General features: G+C 44.9%; 1 protein-coding gene and 1 long non-coding RNA gene across 2 annotated transcripts in view; one reads left to right on the top strand and one right to left on the bottom strand.

Annotated features, from left to right (window-relative positions):
• The window catches only part of LOC309333185 (putative CENPB DNA-binding domain-containing protein 1), a gene marked incomplete at its 3' end in the record, with an annotated part of 108,564 nt that overhangs the window by 37,948 nt on the left and 54,125 nt on the right, over nucleotides 1–16,491 (bottom strand). The window lies entirely within an intron of this gene.
• LOC309333148 lies at nucleotides 1,292–4,369 on the top strand. Its single transcript, XR_014152411.1, has 3 exons — nucleotides 1,292–1,322; nucleotides 2,617–2,725; nucleotides 3,962–4,369. It is a non-coding gene; the product is annotated as an uncharacterized lncRNA (long non-coding RNA).

Raw genomic sequence — 16,491 nt, 5'->3', positions numbered from 1 at the left:
CGCCTTTCAAGTAGGCTTTCAGGATGGGAGGAGTACAAGCATCAATGCTGCCTCAGGAAGAAGATCTGTATGGTAAATAGAAGCTTATGTATGGCTATTGATCTGGATCCTCTGTGTCAGCTGCAGGGAACCTTTGGCCCTCCAGATGTTGTTGGGTGACAACACCTGTTAGTCCCAGCAAGCATGGCCAGGGATTATGGGAGCTGTAGTTCCCCAGCATCTGGAGGGCCAAAGATCCCCTACACCTGCTGTATATATTAATACTACTTAGTAGTGCTGCGTATCTTAGGAAATCATTTTATGAGCCCGTCACTCAACCACCCAGTGGCGTAGCTAGCCGCTCAGGGGCCCAAGCCACCACGTCACTCCCAGGAGAGATGCGTGGCTCGGGCGCGCTTCTGGCCCCGCGGGAAGTGCTGCCCCCTGTGGTGTGGCACCCAGTGCCCCCCTCCCCCCCCCAGCTACATCTCTGCACCCACCTCTTGGGATATCCTGGGAACAAGGCTTGAATGGTGAAAATTAACTGCGCTCAGTGTTATTTTTCTAGAAAAAGAGGTGCCAGAACTCACCACGAACGCTTCCCTTGTTCTTTTACAATGGCAATGGCACCAACCGGAGAGGTGCCAGAACTCAGTTCCAGTGAGTTCTGGCTGGGGGGAAAAGCTGCACTATATTTTTTTCCTCTAAGGCTGGAGCTTCAATATGTGGCATGTGGGTGGGTGGGTACATTTTCTCCCTCACCTCAAGCAGCCCTGTTTGTGTTCTTGTTATGCTACCATTATAGTTCCTGAAATGAGCTTGCAGTTGGCGTTCTGCTGAATGCATATTGCAGACGGATGCAGTGAAATTTGCAGCTGGGATTAAGGGATTCCTATCAAAGCCAGATGTTTGGTGCAAAGAGGGCTTCTCTAAGGAGGTACCAGCTCTTCCAGTGGGAAGTGCAAACCATGCCATACGCCTTGTGTACTGTACTCAAAATGGTCTTGCAAGATCAGATCAAAATCCTACCTGGTTCAGCATTCTCCCTCTCCGTCCTTCTGTCTGTGTCCTTTTAAGCAGAGCAACGTTGGTCTACTCCCTGCTGCTGTATTTCCCTTGGGGAGAAGCAGAAAAGGCTCCCTATCTCTATTCCCTATTGGTTCCCTGTATTCCAACCCTTTAAATCACATCATAGTCATCCTTTGCTCCCCCTCCCTTTCCCCACTGTTTCAAGAATGACTTTTCCATTTTTGTTCCTAGATTATCCATGGGATAAATCCAATCAGAAATCAATACAAATAGACTTGGCAAAGTTTAAGGAACTGGATGCCTATGCACAGACGGTATGCTGTCTCTTATTGTGATATATGCAGCAAGGAATTTGCTAGGATGCTGAGGTTTTTAATGTGCATTTGGAATTTGAGAGTGCTTTCAAGCGTCCTCTCCTGATAGGAGGCAATTACTTCTGTTCAGATGGAAGGTCCGAACTGGGAACATCATGAGTCACAAGACCCTGCTCCTGTTTTCCAGAAAACTAACACGGTGGAGCACCTATTCACATGGGCTGCACACACCATGCATTTAAAGAACACCAACTCCCCAAAAGAACTATGGGAGCTGTAGTTTTCCCCTCACAGAGCTACAAATCCTAGAACCCTTAACAAACCACAGGATTCTCTTTCTCTCTGTGTGCGTGCGTGAATTAAATGCATGTATATACACCCATATTTAGTTATTTTGCAGCATTGCGTTGCTTTAAAAATTCAGGAGATAGCTCCAAAGTCAATTCGGAGGAGAGCTAGCAATCATAGGCAATATGAAAGGGTTTGAACGACTCCTCTCTCTTTCACAATTCACTTTCGATCGTATTTATACTACAGACTGAAATTGATTTGGTAGTTATTTCCTCTCCTCGGGGAACTCCGAGTACTGTACTTCTGTGAACAAGGCTAGCAGTCATTAACAGAAAATTCTCAGTGCCCTTGCCAAACCACAACTCCCAGGAATCTCTGGGGGGGCCTCGCCAGAATTAAACTGGCATAAAATTAATATACTGGTGCAGTAATCAGCCCTGGGTTTCCCCCAGTGCTGTCAAGTGACAACAGTAGGGCCGGCTCAGGATCCAGGGTTGCCTTGGTCCCTCCCTGCCCCCAGAATGCCCCCCCCAGTTGTACTTCCACCCACCCAAAGGTGCAATGGGCAGTGGCGAAGCTGCATGCAGAGCGCTCCCCCCCCCCCGTTCCTCTGCCAGTAGCAATGGGGGAACTCTGCACTTGTGGGGAGACAGTAGCAAAGAGGATTTGGGTTTCAGCTGAAGATTGTAGAAATAACATGTCTGTGAACCCTGGAAAAAGGAAAGGTTAATCATGCGTCTCCCTTCAGAACAACTCCCCCCCCCCCAAGGGTACATTTTTGGCAAGTATAATAAATTCTTTGATTGATCAGTCAAATAAAACACATACACTTAATCGACTAACTGTGCAATCCCAGTGAATTCAGCAAGAGACACTCTTGTAAGTGCACGCAGGATTGCACCCTAAAATTTCTTTAAACAAGTAGACTTAGGTAGAAGAAAGGAACTGGTACCCCCTCGTCCATATTAACTGCTTCCAAGTCTATTTACCTTCTGTGAAACAGGTGAATGTCAGGAATAGCGTGAAAAACCTGGTGAGTGTCTTGCTCCAAAAAGCCCACAGTGACCTGGAGAAAGTGCGAGCCATTTGGATGTGGATCTGCCACCATATAGGTAGGTGGGGGTACCACCTTTCTGCATACTTGAGTCCCCTTGCCTCTGACAACTTCCGGTATTAAAAGATCAGCCTTTGTCACTGCCCTGTGCCCATGAATCCAGCTCTGTAGCAGAGTTCTTTAGCAGACACCCAGTCCAGTGATTGCCAGCCAAGGAAGATGGACACGTAAGGTCATATCAAAGCAAGTTATATTCAGAGTAGACCGGCTGAAATCAATGGATGCAAGTAACTCATGGACATTAAATTTAGTGGGTCTACTCCGAGCATGGCTTCTTTGCAGCTGTCTCGGGCATTTTCACCATTTCATAGCCAGTCATGTCAGCTCCATTTGCACAAAGGATTCTGGATTGTAACCTGTGTGGATCAGTGATTTGGTGTTTGGCTCACACAGAGCTTGACTGGGATCTCTGTTCAGCCATGAATCTCAGAAGGGACCAGGAGGTGCTCATTGATAACAGAAATCACTGGGTTAAAGCTCACTGAAAGTGCCGCGGTAGCATTATTATCAATTTACAATGGGGTGGAAGGTTTGCAGGCTATGACGGACTCGCTCACAAATTTATTGAAAGCTGCACGAATTATGATAGCTAGCAAGTGGAAGGGGCAAGCAGAATATAAAATGGAAAAATGGTATGAAGAGGTGTGGGATATATAGCTATTAATGATAAATGAACATGTGCCATTAAGGTAAGACGGGGAATATGCAGGAGGAATGATTTTGAGGAGATATGGAGGGTGTTTGTAGAATTTGTACTGTTACAACGGAAAGGGGTCAAACCATCGCTAGAGGTGTTGAAATTTTGGGAGGTTGGATAGTTACAATGGAATGGTCTCGCTGGTGGGGTGCACATTTTTATTCTTATTTATTTATTCTTATTACTTTGTCAAAATAAAGTAAAGGTCGCAGCACGGGAGGAGAGGAGGTGTCTCCCGACTCCTAACCCTTGCACCAGTGTGCATTTTTATTTGGCAACAAGACCCTGGGTCTACACAAAGCAGATTTACGAGTGCTTCCAGACTTTCTCTTTTGAGGTGCGATTCAATCACATATGGGCAAATTCATGTTGTGCAATCAACAGTTCATTTGGAGCTCTTGCAAGACAAGCCACCCCACCCCCCAATCAGATTTTGGCAACCAGGAAAGATATTGAGAAACACAATGGAAAGTGTTGCAAAGTGTTGCCACCCCACAAGCAAATCAGAATGGGTGCTCATTGTCTTTATTTCTACAGAATATGATGTGGAAGGCTGCTATAACCTGGACAAGGTGTCATTTAAACCAGCTGATGTCCTTCAGTCAGGAAAGGCTATTTGCGGCGGATATGCTCGACTCTTTCAAGAAATGTGCAGGTAACTTCTGTTGGCTCCAGCCATCATGGCAAGTGGTTGTTACTTGGCTGTAGCGATAGGAGATCTGGAGAGCCACAGGTTCCCCACCCCTTGCCCTAGGCAGCTATCTCCATGCTTAGGCGTGATCAACTCGCATGTGACAGCCCTCGGAAATAAGTAAATCAATAGATTCTAAGCAGAAAATGGCGGGAGAGAGCTGGAGAGTCCTCATGGCTCATGAGGAGACCCTCGCCAGAACCCAAAGAGGACTTCAGTGGGAGCGGAGGAAGCCCCAAAGAGAACGGAGGCACAGTGGGGCTTTGTTTAGGCTGCTCAGCCTCCCCACCTAGGAGCTGACACACGTCACAGCATGGCAGCTGCTGCTGCTTTTCCACAGGTCCTCCAGCCAGCTCCAGAGCTTCAACTCTAGTTGAAAAGAGTGTTGTGGGGAGAGAGAGCAGGAAAAAATGAGCTTTTTAAAGTGTGTGCTCCCTACTTACAGAGGGGCACGGGTGGCGCTGTGGTCTAAACCACTGAGCCTCTTGGGCTTGCCGATCAGAAGGTCGGCGGTTCAAATCCCCACGACGGGGTGAGCTTCCGTTGCTCAGTCCCAGCTCCTGCCAACCTAGCAGTTCGAAAACATGCCAAAAAGTGCAAGTAGATAAATAGGTACCACTCCGGCGGGAAGGTAAACGGCGTTTCCGTGCGCTGCTCTGGTTTCGGTGTTCTGTTGCGCCAGAGGCGGCTTTGTCAGGCTGGCCACATGACCCGGAAAAACTGTCTGCGGACAAACGCCGGCTCCCTCGGCCTGTAAAGTGAGATGAGTGCCGCAACCCCAGAGTTGTCTGTGACTGGACTTACCTTTCAGGGGTCCTTGTCCTTTACCTTTACCTTTACCTTTACCTTTACCTTTACCTTTACCTTTACCTTTACCTTTACCTTTACCTTTACCTTTACCTTTACCTTTACCTTTACCCTACTTACACAATTTTTGCTTATGTGCATGGGGTTCCGGAACATGACCCACCATGTAAGTGGAGGAATGCCCACACTGTGAATGATCCTGAAGCAAACTTGCATATATAGGGCTGCATTGAATTGAGTAGACCCACTGGAATCCATAGACTTAAAAATTACTTGAATTTAATGGGTCTCTTCCCTGTGTGACTTAGTTCCTCATCCATACTTACCTTTGCTCTGTGCTTTATAGGCTCAGGTCCTGGCTTTCCAGGTCCGTGTCCAAATGTTGTTGTTGTTGTTTCATCCCAGGAAAACTTGTGTTTTCCTGCCAAATTGGAGCAAATGAGAATCTGTGGAGAACCTGATTGCTGTTTTCTCTGATCCAGCAAAATGAAGGACGGCCACTCCAGCCTATCAAAGCGGTGAAAGCAACCACTTGTCCTCTTGGTAGCAACACTGTTCCTTCCTTCCTTCCTTCCCCTCTCAGGATTGCAGGGATACAGTGCCAGTATTTGATAGGCAGCTGCAGCGTAAAGGGGAAGAGCGACCATGCCTGGAATGCTGTCCGCATTGATGGAAGGTGGCATCTCTTAGACTGCACCTGGGGAAGTGGCTCTGTGAATACTGCTTTTAGCAAGTTCACTTTCAGGTACGTTGTTAGGCAGACCAGGCAGAGCGTGGGACACACTGAGGGGATAGCAGAAGAAGAAGAGTTTGGATTTGATATCCCGCTTTCTCACTACCCTAAGGAGTCTCAAAGCGGCCAACAATCTCCTTTCCCTTCCTCCCCCACAACAAACACTCTGTGAGGTGAGTGGGGCTGAGAGACTTCGGAGAAGTGTGACTAGCCCAAGGTCACCCAGCAGCTGCAGGTGGAGGAGCAGGGAAGCGAACCCGGTTCCCCAGATTACGAGTCCACCGCTCTTAACCACTACACCACACTGGCTCTCACAGTTAACTTCATTTGCTTTCAGGTGGTTTTGTTTTGCTTGGACCACTTGTCAGAGTTTGCAATTTGATGGCCGCAGGGCTGATTAATGTAAGCAAGTGCAATAAGAATGCTGCAGCTAGGTTGGTGACTGGGAGCGGCCGCCGAGACCATATAACACCGGCCCTGAAAGACCTACATTGGCTCCCAGTACATTTCCAAGCACAATTCAAAGTGTTGGTGCTGACCTCTAAAGCCCTAAATGGCCTCGGCCCAGTATACCTGAAGGAGTGTCTCCACCCCCATCCTTCAGCCTGAGGTCCAGCTCTGAGGGCCTTCTGGCAGTTCCCTCACTGTGAGAAGTGAGGTTGCAGGGAACCAGGCAGAGGGCCTTCTCAGTAGTGGCGCCCGCCCTGTGGAACGCCCTCCCATCAGATGTCAAGGAAATACAATAACTATCTGACTTTTAGAAGACATCTGAAGGCAGCCCTGTTTAGGGAAGTTTTTAATGTTTGAAGTGTTATTCCGTGCAGAGTGGCTGTGGAGGCCCGGCTAGATGGGCGGGGGTATAAGTAATATTTCATTATTATTATTATTATTATTATTATTATTATTATTATTATTATTAAGCCATGGGCATGGAGTGTCCTGATGGCAGGGATAGATACCATCTATTTATCCTCTTTGAACAGTTCTGGAGTGTTATGCTTATTCTGGGCTACATGTGTAAAATCTGGGGATTCTGGAGGCTGGATTGTTGCAACACAGCAGCTTCCTCAACCAGATGCCCTCCAGCTGCTCTGGATCACCACTCTGTTTGCCTGTCTGGCCCTGGTGCTGATTTAGGCATTATTATGAAATACTAGACTATTGCGCCTTCTCCTTTTGCAGGTACGATGAGTTTTACTTCCTTACTCACCCCGCTCTGTTTATTAAGAAGCACTTCCCTGAGGACCCCAAGTGGCAGCTTCTGAAACAGACGGTGACACTGGAGCATCAGCATGATCTGACTTAAATGCAGAAGGACTGACCGTTGCAGTCATAAGAACATCAACCACTGAAAATGGGTAAAGTCAATTAGAAGCGTCTGTCTTGTTCCCTTTGATATCACAGTTACATCCACAATCAGCCTCATGTACAAGCTGTTACTGCAGTGTATATAACAGGGATGGAGAACCAGAGGCCCTTTCAGAGGTCCTGCACTACAACTTATCCAGAATGCGGCAGCTAGACTGGTGACTGGGAGCGGCCGCCAAGACCACAGAACTTGAAAGACCTACATTGGCTCCCAGTCCATTTCCGAGCACAATTCAAAGTTTTGGAAGCCGTCCAGAGTGGCTGCGGAGACCTGGCTGGGTGGGCGGGTGGGGTATAAGTAATAAATTATGATGTTGATGATGATGATGTCCCATCATCCCTGACTATCATGTGGTTGATGGGACATAAGAATTCAGCAACATCTGGAGGAAATCAGATTGGCGAAGGCTGGCTTAGCACACCACCCCAGACTCTCAGCTGTGGTTAACGTTATAAAGTTATAGAGTTATTATAGAGTTGTAAGGGACCACAAGTGTCATTTTGCCTAACCCCCAGCAATGCAGGATTATTATTTTTGCCCCGTGTGAGGCTCAAACCCACGACCCTGAGATTAAGAGTTTAAACAAGCTAGCTGGATAAGCCATGGTTTAAAGATGGCTTATCAAACCAATCAACCATGGTTAACAATAAGCATAGTTCATCAGATTTGGGTGAGGCAACAAGCTGTGGTTAAGCCTAACGAGGATGTAGTTTCCAAACTCTTCACCGCTTGTGTAGAGGGAGGAGGGGGGGAATGTGTGAGCCCAAGGCTTGCTTTGGCTCATTCCCAGCATACTAAACCATGGTTTCACTTGACATCTGAACTGGGTCTGTAAGTATTCCATGCTCTACCTTAGATACCTTTCTTTGCCCCTATTGCTGATTTAGATAGTGTTGCTAAATACTGCACTATTGACCTCTCTTTTTCAGGTACCATGTGATTTACTTCCTCAACCATCCTGTTCTGATTATTAGCACCTCCCAGATGATCCCAAATGGCAGCTTCTGAAGCAGACTTCTGCACCTGCAGCAGCTTGCATGGAATCCGCCTACCGTGTAATTTGATATCCTTCAAGGACAGTCACTTGTCTCGGGCATCACTGCTAAACTGACCACGGTTTTGATGCACAGGGTTCTTAGCTTGACACAAAGTTTTTAAAAATGGAAAATATATATAATATATATAACATGATACTTGTTTCAATGAGCTAAAATCGACTGCAGTAGCTATTTACAAATTTACAGTATAACAAAGAAATCGGGGAGGTGTTCCAGGATTTCTTTTTAAAGGCCGTATCAAAAAATGAGTAAAGTGGGAAACCCTAGATTGATTTTGAAAAGCAGATAATGAAAGGGTACAATTAATGTTTAGGCATAAACTTGTTCATATAAAAATGTGTTGAATCCCGCCCCCCATCCTTTACAGTACAGCAACACAAATCATTAGCATTTTATCCACCATATTCTTGAGACACCCTAATGTGGTCCTATCCATTCACTTAAAGTAGTAGCAGATTTTTTATATATATAGCAAACAGTAAATAAAAAGAGTACAATCCATAAATTGGTGCAAACTTTTGGGGCTTGCCTTTGATTTCCCAGTGTGTTTGTAAATGCAATAAAGTTTCACTGTTCTCCGCCAAATGTGTCCTTGTGTTTTGTTCCTCTTGCTTGATTCACTTGTTTAATATGTATATATTTTTACTTAGCTTTAACACACTTACAACTGTTATTTTATAGTGCAGAGCAACACGGACAGAAGGAACCATGAGAGAAGCGATGACTGGCTTCACGGTTTTTCCCACATAATGGTTTTTTACACGGCACGCGCACACATTGTGATTAATATTATGGCACTGTTACCACGCTGTGGACTTCAAACTTATTTCCTCACCCCCAAATGTATTGATACATTGCCCAGCCTTAAAGTATGTGTGTGTGCTCTGTGCAAAACTGTGAAGCCAGCTAGTGCCTCTACATAGCTCCATCCTGATTGCAGACATGGTGATATATTGGTACGTTGCAAAATTTAGCTGGTGCTCTATCACGATTTTGAAAACCAGGTAACATCTAGCCCTCCTCTCAACCCTTGTTATTCTTCGAAAAGAATTTGTCTAAGTTTGCTTAAGTAAGTGGCTTAAAAGTGTGGGTTTGGATTAAGAAAAGAGGAGAAATGATTCCCTACAACAGGTAACTTATCAGTTTTCGTGAAAGGTGTCAACTTTGAGAGAAAGCAGTATTATTTGTGATGGCTAAAAGGTAAAGGGACCCCTGACCGTTAGGTCCAGTCGCGGACGACTCTGCGGTTGCGCGCTCATCTCGGTCTATAGGCCGAGGGAGCCGGCATTTGTCCGCAGACAGTTTTTCCGGGTCATGTGGCCAGCATGACTAAGCCGCTTCTGGCGAACCAGAGCAGCGCACGGAAATGCCGTTTACCTTCCTGCCGGAGCGGTATCTATTTATCTACTTGTACTTTGACGTGCTTTCGAACTGCTAGGTTGGCAGGAGCAGGGACCGTCACGGGGATTCGAACCGCTGACCTTCTGATCGGCAAGCCCAAGAGGCTCGGTGGTTTAGACCACAGCACCACCCTACACAACACAAAACACTGTTGCTGTCTGTAGGTTTTATTTTTATTTTTTTTACCTTATATTTTGGAAATGTACATCCAGGTTTTATTTCCTTTAAATTTTTTTTTGGGGGGGAGGCCAAGAGAGTGGGGCCCTAAACTATAGCTTGTTTAGCTTACATGTAAATACGGCACTAGGGGCTGCCTGCCCTGCTCACTCTGCTAAGCCTAGACTAACCGATCCAATAGGAATCCAACCCCTCCGACAATCCAATATTGTGTCCTACATTTCTAAGCAGTGAAAAGTTCTGGAGCAGCAATACAGGGAGAAAGGGTACCAGGGGTAGGGGGGCTTGTAAACTGGCCACATATGGTTGATCTGTCTGGACTGAGATCAAGTCATACTCAAGCCACAAAGCTCTGTTTTGACGCTTCGTTCTTTGCTTGGATTCCCCAGAATTCCCCCTCGCTCTCTAAACCGAAAGCACAAGCATTTCCTCCACCCTCTAGAAATAATGTAATAGCTTAAGGAATCATTTACCTCGAGAGAAACAGAGACTCCTGCAGCAATACCCAATCTTCAAAGTTGAACAATCATCACCTGGACGTCCTCACTGAGCATCAACACCAAAAGGTAAGCAGAGCATCCCGATTTGTTTGGGTCTCTTACAAAAACAGCATTTGTGAAATGAAACAACTGACTTCGCGGGACTTCCGGGTTAGCGCCTCTGGCAATGGCGGAATTCCTCTGATTGGGAGGAATTTGCTCCGTGGAAACAGGGTCTGGCCGCCACGGCGAAGGCGGAGACCCACTAAAAATCACAGGTGGGAGAAGCCTGTGAACCTGGGATTCGGCTGGCACCTTTTGCGCCTCCCCTACTCACGGGGAGACCCGGTTTCGGGGATCTGGAGCGACGTGGGGTGAGCGGCGCGGTGCTTCGAATTGATTGCTTCTTTCACGGAGTGAAGCCGCATTGCTGTTGCCGGAGAGCGCTGACTTTTTCCTGTGGACAATTCGATTTTAAACAACTACCCGTGAGTAGAACGGAAAATTGGATCTATAAATGTCTTTATTTGGCACCAAAACGGGAAGGTTTTAAACAGGAAGTCCGCCTTCCCCTTTTGTAAATAGATTGAAGCAAAGACGCTGCAAGCTAAGGTCTAGGAAAGTCTTCCGCAAAGGATTAAACTTCCATCGATTAAAACTATTAACCCCCCCCTTGGAAGCAGGAGAAGAGGGGGGAAATTTTGGATCGTGCAAGCCTGCAGGAGAGAGTGTTGAAAATTAAATCACCACTGCTCTGAACCTGGAAAGGATTCTGCCAGTAAGATTGACGTTTTGAAGTTCATTGGCTGTGAATAGAACGTATCTTGACAGTTAGCTAAATAAGAGAAATATATTGTTTCCATTGTCCTCTTCTGCGTTTAAAAAGGAGGAAAAGTAACTGAAAATTGAAACTATATTTACTGTTTGAACTGTGCTTAAAAGGATTGACACAAATAGAAACTGTTTCCCTCTAGAGGGAGCCTTTGAAACTGTTATAAGAGCTGAGCTGGGGGAACCAGCTGCAAGATAAGAGACTGTGAGAATCAGAGATTGACCTTGGACTATATGAGAATGTCAACAGAAGAAGCTTTAGTGATTGCATTATGCAAGATAAGTCACTCGTTGGAACAACTCCACAAGAAGACAGATGTCATGACTACTAAAATTGATAACTTGGGACAAAAAGTGACTAATTTGGGACAAAAAGTGAACATTAATACAGAAATTATTCAGGATCTGATACAGGAATCTACTTTGACAGGGCAAATTGTCGAGAAGGCGAAGGAGAAAGTTGTTGTTGTTGAACCTAAAGTAATACAAGTGGGAGCCCCAGCCTTACAGAGGCAAATTGAGGACTATAAGTTGAGGCCTTTTATGACTGAATTTAGAAAAAGTCAGATTTTGAGGATCGGAGCCCTGCCTGGACTGGAGAAGGAAAGTTGGATAGATCCCTTCATGCAGGGATTTACTGACTTTTGGGATTTGGACTTGGATCGTGAGGAGATTGGGGTTGTGGGGGCCTTTGGATTTGGAGGAATTTTGAAACATGTCCTGAAATACCTTATGGATTTTAGATTTAACCATGGAGATTTGGTTGACCTGTCGAGAAGGAATAAAAGCATTGCTAGGTTGGAGCTTCCCCGAGATCTGCTCTTCAGTATCAAAAGAAGGAAAATAAGAACAAGATCAGTAGAAGACAAAGTAAAGTGCATGTATAAATATGAAGAAGACCTGCAGAAGGGACTTGGAAAAGAGTTAAGAGCCTCGGACAGAAGATCACCAGGTTGATGGACTATTTGGAATTGACGAATGTCTGGCAGTATCCGAGACCAGGGAGAAGAGATGGTGGAAGAAGATTGGAAAAAGTTTTAAAGTTTATTTTCAGAAATAGAAATATTGTAAAATTACTGAGTGTTAGAAAAATGTTGGAATGAAATCTTATGGCTTTAGTTGAAATGTTATAAGGAGTTAAGCATAAATAAGCATTATAGTATTAATGGAAAATAAGGGTAAAAATAAGTTAAGATATTTATATGACAGAAAATAGAGAAAGATGGAAAGGAATTGCTGAAACAATTAATAGAAGTGGAATACAAAAAGGGAGGTGAGAGGATGTTGATGAAACAAGGGTATGAAAGATAGACTACTGAAATGGTATAATGTATGTTTTTAAATTGTTTTTGTTTTGTTTTGTTTAGGTTAATGTTGTGTTTTGTATTGTTTGTATATTGTATTGTATTGTTTTTTCCTTTTCTTGTTGTTTTTTTTCTTTTTGTCTTTTTTCTTCTCTTTCCTTTTTGTAAGTTTTAAAAGTAATAAATATTATTTTTTTAAAAAAAGAAACAACTGACTTCGCGAATGATATATCTACTTAATGGTGACTGGCAAATTTTGCAGACTGGCATTCTAGGACAGTTGCCTTGGAGGAAACTTCTCTGTCACAAAATGACAGTACACTTCTCTACTTAATGAGGTCAAGGTGAACAAGTGAAATGTTGAGGGCTAGTAACTTGTGGGCTTATTTGCAAAGCTACGGTTGTTGTTGTTTAGTCGTTTAGTCGTGTCCGACTCTTCGTGACCCTATGGACCAGAGCACGCCAGGCACTCCTATCTTCCACTGCCTCCCGCAGTTTGGTCAGACTCAGGTTTGTGGCTTCGAGAACACTGTCCAACCATCTCGTCCTCTGTCGTCCCCTTCTCCTTGTGCCCTCAATCTTTCCCAACATCAGGGTCTTTTCCAGGGAGTCTTCTCTTCTCATGAGGTGGCCAAAGTATTGGAGCCTCAGCTTCATGATCTGTCCTTCCAGTGACCACTCAGGGCTGATTTCCTTAAGAATGGATGCGTTTGATCTTCTTGCAGTCCATGGGACTCTCAAGAGTCTCCTCCAGCACCATAATTCAAAAGCATCAATTCTTCGGCGATCAGCCTTCTTTATGGTCCAGCTCTCACTTCCATACATCACTACTGGGAAAACCATGGCTTTAACTATACGGACCTTTGTTGGCAAGTTGATGTCTCTGCTTTTTAAGATGCTGTCTAGGTTTGCCATCGCCTTTCTCCCAAGGAGCAGGTGTCTTTTAATTTCGTGACTGCTGTCACCATCTGCAGTGATCATGGAGCCCAAGAAAGTAAAATCTCTCACTGCCTCCATTTCTTCCCCTTCTATTTGCCAGGAGGTGATGGGCCCAGTGGCCATGATCTTTGTTTTTTTGATGTTGAGCTTCAGACCATATTTTGCGCTCTCCTCTTTCACCCTCATTAAAAGTTTCTTTAATTCCTCTTCACTTTCTGCCATCAAGGTTGTGTCATCTGCATATCTGAGGTTGTTGATATTTCTTCCGGCGATCTTAATTCCGGCTTGGGATTCTTCCAGCCCAGCCTTTCGCATGATGAATTCTGCATATAAGTTAAATAAGCAGGGAGACAATATACAGCCTTGCCGTACTCCTTTCCCAATTTTGAACCAATCAGTTGTTCCATATCCAGTTCTAACTGTAGCTTCTTGTCCCACATAGAGATTTCTCAGGAGACAGAGGAGGTGATCAGGCACTCCCATTTCTTTAAGAACTTGCCATAGTTTGCTGTCGTCAACACAGTCAAAGGCTTTTGCATAGTCAATGAAGCAGAAGTAGATGTCTTTCTGGAACTCTCTAGCTTTCTCCATAATCCAGCGCATGTTTGCAATTTGGTCTCTGGTTCCTCTGCCCCTTCGAAATCCAGCTTGCACTTCTGGGAGTTCTCGGTCCACATACTGCTTAAGCCTGCCTTGTAGAATTTTAAGCATAACCTTGCTAGCGTGTGAAATGAGTGCAATTGTGCGGTAGTTAGAGCATTCTTTGACACTGCCCTTCTTGGGGATTGGGATGTAGACTGATCTTCTCCAATCCTCTGGCCACTGCTGAATTTTCCAAATTTGCTGGCATATTGAGTGTAGCACCTTAACAGCATCATCTTTTAAAATTTTAAATAGTTCAGCTGGAATATAATCACTTCCACTGGCCTTGTTATTAGCAGTGCTTTCTAAGGCCCATTTGACTTTACTCTCCAGGATGTCTGGCTCAAGGTCAGCAACCACACTACCTGGGGTATATGAGACATCCATTTCTTTCTGGCATAGTTCCTCTGTGTATTCTTGCCACCTCTTCTTGATGTCTTCTGCTTCTGTTAGGTCCTTTCCATTTTTGTCTTTTATTATGGTAATCTTTGTACGAAATGTTCCTTTCATATCTCCAATTTTCTTGAACAGATCTCTGGTTTTTCCCATTCTATTATTTTCCTCTATTTCTTTGCATTGCTCGTTTAAGAAGGCCTTCTTGTCTCTCCTTGCTATTTTTTGGAAATCTGCATTCAATTTCCTGTATCTTTCACTATCTCCCTCACATTTTGCTTGCCAGTGTGGTGTAGTGGTTAAGAGCGGTAGTCTCCTAATCTGGGGAACCGGGTTCGCTTCCCTGCTCCTCCACATGCAGCTGCTGGGTGACCTTGGGCCAGTCACACTTCTGTGAAGTCTCTCAGCCCCACTCACCTCACAGAGTGTTTGTTGTGGGGGAGGAAGGGAAAGGAGAATGTTAGCCGCTTTGAGACTCCTTAAAGGGAGTGAAAGGCGGGATATCAAATCCAAACTCCTCCTCCTCCTCTTCTTCTTCTTCTTCTTCTTCTTCTTCTTCTTCTTCTTCTTCTTCTCTCCCCCGCTATTTGTAAGGCCTCGTTGGACAGCCACTTTGCTTTCTTGCATTTCCTTTTCGTTGGGATGGTTTTAGTTGCTGCCTCCTGTATAATGTTACGAGCCTCCACCCATAGTTCTTCAGGCACTCTGTCCACCAAATCTAAATCCTTAAACCTGTTCCTCACTTCCACTGTGTATTCATAAGGGATTTGACTTAGATTGTATCTTACCGGCCCAGTGGTTTTCCCTACTTTCTTCAGTTTAAGCTTGAATTTTGCTATAAGAAGCTGATGATCTGAGCCACAGTCAGCTCCAGGTCTTGTTTTTGCTGACTGTATAGAGCTTCTCCATCTTTGGCTGAAGAGAATATAATCAATCTGATTTCGATGCTGCCCATCTGGTGATGTCTATGTGTAGAGTCGTCTCTTGTGTTGTTGGAAAAGAGTGTTTGTGATGACCAGCTTGTTCTCTTGGCAGAACTCTATTAGCCTTTGCCCTGCTTCATTTTGAACTCCAAGGCCAAACTTGCCACTTGTTCCTTTTATCTCTTGATTCCCTACTTTAGCATTCCAATCCCCTATAATGAGAAGAACATCCTTCTTTGGTGTCATTTCTATAAGGTGTTGTAAGTCTTCATAGAATTGCTCAATTTCAGTTTCTTCAGCACCAGTGGTTGGTGCATAAACTTGGATTACTGTGATGTTAAAAGGTCTGCCTTGGATTCGTATCAAGATCATTCTATCATTTTTAAGATTGCATCCCAGTACAGCTTTCGCCACTCTTTTGTTGACTATGAGGGCCATTCCATTTCTTTTACGGGATTCTTGCCCACAGTAGTAGATATGATGGTCATCCGAACTGAATTCGCCCATTCCCGTCCATTTTAGTTCACTGATGCCCAGGATGTCAATATTTAGTCTTGCCATCTCGTTTTTGACCACATCCAACTTACCCAGGTTCATGGTTCTTACATTCCAGGTTCCTATGCAATATTTTTCTTTACAGCATTGGACTTTCCTTTCGCTTCCAGACATATCCGCAACTGAGCGTCCTTTCGGCTTTGGCCCAGCCGCTTCATCAGCTCTGAATCTACTTGTACTTGTCCTCCGCTCTTCCTCAGTAGCATGTTGGACGCCTTCCGACCTGAGGGGCTCATCTTCCAGCGTCATAACTTTCATATAAGCTCATAGCTTCTCTGAGTTATTCAAGCCCCTTCGCCACGGCAAGGCAGTGATCCATGAAGCTACGGTAGGCCCTGCATTATTTTCAGCATGGTGGCTAAGTTTTGATTTGTAACCAGAAATTCCTAGAGGTCTTTCCTAAAGCAAAGACACATAGAATTGTGCTGTTCCTCTGTAAGAAAAAGAAATAATAATCATTTGTTATAGTTTTATCTGTCTCCCAAATATGATGGGGGAAATTTATTCTGGGGCTCAGCACTAATACATGTTTCTTGTACTACGTGTGTAATGAATGTATGGGATTGCTCGTGCGTAAGTTGCCACCATGCCTGGCTAGGTAGCCTGGTTAAACCTTTCCTGACTGGACAGCCCTTCACTTCGTGGCTGTTCAGTCGTTAGCAGAATCCGTCAGTGGGCGTTTCTTGAACTTCTTCCAGCACAAAAGCTCTTTGACGCCAAGTCTGCGCCTACTTTCCCTGCGCAGAAGTCTTCTGCGCAGGGTGG

Source organism: Podarcis erhardii, assembly GCF_964252035.2.
Source record: "Podarcis erhardii genome assembly, chromosome: W".
In the NCBI taxonomy this organism is placed as follows: Eukaryota; Metazoa; Chordata; class Lepidosauria; order Squamata; family Lacertidae; genus Podarcis; species Podarcis erhardii.
Note: the sequence above shows the minus strand (reverse complement) of the source record. Positions and strands in the feature narration are given on the sequence as shown.